Consider the following 3935-nt stretch of genomic DNA (forward strand, 5'->3'; position numbering starts at 1 on the left):
AATAAAAAATAAAAAATCACCATGGCCCTAAATGACCACAGCCGTCGATGGGCCGTTAAACATAAACAAACAAAAGTATGACTCATTTACTTATTCAAACTTAACCAATAATAGTATTTAAATAGTTTTCACATCAAAATATGATTTGATAGATGTATACAAACTGTGCACAACAATATCGAACGAACGCCACAACGTGCAAGGACCACAACGTGCAAGGGCCACAACGTGCATGGACATTTGTTCAGAAACACATTTTAATGTACAGCTGATATGCCTACTGTATACTTACGTTAATAATGCTTGTCTATACGTTATAGTTCACCATATGTTGCCTCGACATGAAAGTAAATGTGTTAGGTACTTGAATCATTAAAATATAATACAGTACTAGAGGATACCTAACATCAAGAATAGGTTATTAATTTTCTAATAAAACTTTCTTTAGACGTTTGTCTGAACCTGTTATTGCATAGATACACAGGAAGTGTATTGAATAAGCAATAAATACGAAGGTAAAACAGCAACAAACTGGTTGTCACACATTGTACTCCTTGTTAATGAGATAGAGTTTAATTAGATATCAGGCATGCTGTTGAATTTGAATTCAAAAGTTTTCATTATCAATGTATTTTGTCATATATTTTAAACAACACCTGTTTTGACTTCTTTAATGGGACTTTATTTACGTGTTCGCCAGAACCTGTAATTGGGTAGACACACAAGCACAGTATTGATGAAGCATTAAAATACGAGGACAGAATAAACTAGCTATCACACAATGCATTCCTTGTTAATGAGATATATTTGGACTAGATATAAGACAGGTTTTTGGGTTTAAATCAATATGTCATTTATTTGATGTACTGTAGAGTCATTTATTTTCGTGGAGTTAAAATTTCGTGGTTTTCATTTAAATACTAGCCTGTTTCAAGGACGTTATATTTCGCTGATTTCTGTTTTTCTCCTATCTATTTCATACCATTTACAAATAATGTATGTTTTCGCGGGGATTACATTTTGTGGTGGTTTTTTTTGTTTTCCACGTAGTAAACGAAATTTATTGTCCAACGAAATTGATGATTTTCAGTAAGTGTACGTCATGTATGTGGACACTCAAAACGTCCTCTTCCATTCAACACATAATAAAGATTTTTGCTCCATTTTGAAATGATCGAAGATTCCCTCTCGTTTTTTATATTTTTTTAAAATTATTGTTGCCGAATACAGACAACAATACGGTGGACCAAACGACAGGTATATATATAGCTTCTTTATTTTGTTTCGTTTCTTAATACCAACGGCTATATGTTTTCATTGTTGAGCAATTGTATATCCTGTTTCATGTTGTTATCGTTATAAAACTTTATTTTTTCATCTTCTAGCCGCGAAATTTGCAGTACTCGTACTGTCTGTCGTCCAACCTGATCAAAACATGACGAGGTCTGAAGAACCTCGGATTCGTCGAATACCATGTATTTCTCGAACTACTGATCTGGACCCCACAAGTTCGAGTAAGCGGGTGTAATTGTATAAAAACAGCGTTAGTTTACATATCATAATATAGATTAACATTATTTATAAGCTTCAATAAACAATCGCCTGATCTCTTTTAAGAATGTAAGTTATAGCGAACTTTACAGGGTCTGAAAGCAATTAAGTATATAATGATAATTAAGATTAACTTATAACATTATGGCGATAACGATCATGTCGGTGTGTGTGTGTGTGTGTGTGTGCGGGTGTGTGTGCGTTGGTGTATGTGTGTGTGTTGGTGTGTAGATGTGTTGATGTGCGTGGGTGTGTGTGTGGGTTGATGTGAGGGTGTGTTGATGTGTGTGTGTCGGGAGGGGGGGGATGTGTTGATGTGTGTATGTGTGTGTGCAGAGCGGATGCTACGTATATAATTATTACCAGTTTGAAATCGGATGCAAGGTACATGGCGCGAGAAAGGTTTCCTGTGGGATGACAAAGTGATATTGCAACTTTTTTTTATAATGGAATGTATCCCTTTTCCTTCACGATAATACATGCACGTTTTACTAACACAACATAGAGTGTTGTGTGTATGTTGAAAGGAAGCGGATGAGTCTGTTTATATATGAAATGTATCTGTCTATCTATACATTTATTACATACTAAATTTGACATATTAAATGGATGAAACCATAGCAACCTCCATCAATTTTTTTTTATCTCTTATATGTACATATGCATAACTCTGTAAGCAGTATATATATACACACATGAAAATATGTTGCTGAGGAATTGAAATCCATTACATCGAAAAACATAATGTGGCGATGACGACATAGCTTACCATACCGGGGCTTTGTTTTGTTTATGCCTTCTTTCTGTAATCTTCCTATGTGTAAACACTAAAGTGTTTGTCTTATCCAACCTGAAATTAAGTACGTTTATATGCAATATATATATATATATAAGATGTAATTAGTTTTAAAAGACAGTATATAGTTCTTAATCAAACAACATCGAATTTTTCTTCACTATACTTTTGAGAAAATTTCTAAAGGGAGTGAACAACTAAGTTTGTCACAACACCCCTTAAATCTAATTATTATCTTCCCCTTAACCAAAGAGGAAAAGGACGGGTGCAAATTTGGGTGTTCTGATGATTATTGACGATAAGTTTGATTTTGTTGTCTTTACAAAAAAATCAACATTCTAAATTCTAAAGTTTATTTGCACATTTGTATCAGTGAAACACAGTGAAATACATACATAGACATGTGCATGTAGACATACCTTCTGGCTATGCCGTCATGATATGACATGAAATAAAGGTAAGCTTATATACCATTCTGAAATATGATGGGGTAAAGTGGGGGAGAAAATCATAAATGGACTTTTTTTGACCATATTACTTATTGTTATTTTAAACATTCGTTTATAGTTCCGATTTTTGGTCCCCCAGTTGACCCCCTCATATCTCGTACTGGCCGCCAAGATCCCCTCTGTGATAGCTACCAGAAGACCCAAATTGGCACCCCTCCTTTGCCTGAATGCATGGTTTCTTACCTAAAGTGCGTACATGCTATATTCGAACATTTTTTTCTACTTTAGTTTTTCAATGTTGAAATTGGTTAAGTAAAGCCTATACATTGTACAGTACAATGGAAGTGAACACATAGTATTACTCAAAGTTAACTGCAGAAATTAAGAATTTAACAAAAAGACATGATTAAATCTTGACACAAACAGAGGCAAAGAAAATACTTCACAGTGATAAGTGGTTCCTATTCCACATTTGAAACCATCGAGCATACAATTTGATGCAGTAGACAGTGTGAAATATATTGATAACAAAAAACAATAATTTAATTAAAACCCAGATATTTTTCCAAGGAACACAAATTGCCATTCATATATGACAAACCTCTTTCTTAAGAGTGATCGTTACAAGACGGAATTATTCAGAAAAAAGTTTGTATGATAATTTGAGAGTGAAAATTTCTGGTGCAGCTAAAATGAACTTTGTCGTAAACAATAAAGGATTGTATGCACACCATTTCGCTTCTGCTATTTTTCACACATCGCAATGTTCACTGAACCATCTCAAAATATGCTTATGAATAGTCTATAAAATTTGAATTATTACAATTGTTACTTGGCCAGCTGAACATTGAGAGATCATTATTCCGATTAATCGCAAGGTAATTTGTGTTAAACAAGTTACCAGACTTCTGTTATGGTATCCCAGCTGTCGTGTGGATTGATAACTATGTTGATGTGTCACGCGAGGACATCCGACGATAATACATACATGTACCTGTTATACACCATCTACTTGCTAATAAAAACCCAGCAACAGAACAGTGTTTCAGAATGTGATGTATTAGTTGTACTACAATACTTAGTGACAGAAGTAGCAGCCAGATACGTGCTATTCAAACGCTGTATCTTTTGTACACAAA

This window comes from Mizuhopecten yessoensis, unplaced genomic scaffold (genome assembly GCF_002113885.1).
Source record: "Mizuhopecten yessoensis strain PY_sf001 unplaced genomic scaffold, ASM211388v2 scaffold9109, whole genome shotgun sequence".
NCBI classification, from domain to species: domain Eukaryota; kingdom Metazoa; phylum Mollusca; class Bivalvia; order Pectinida; family Pectinidae; genus Mizuhopecten; species Mizuhopecten yessoensis.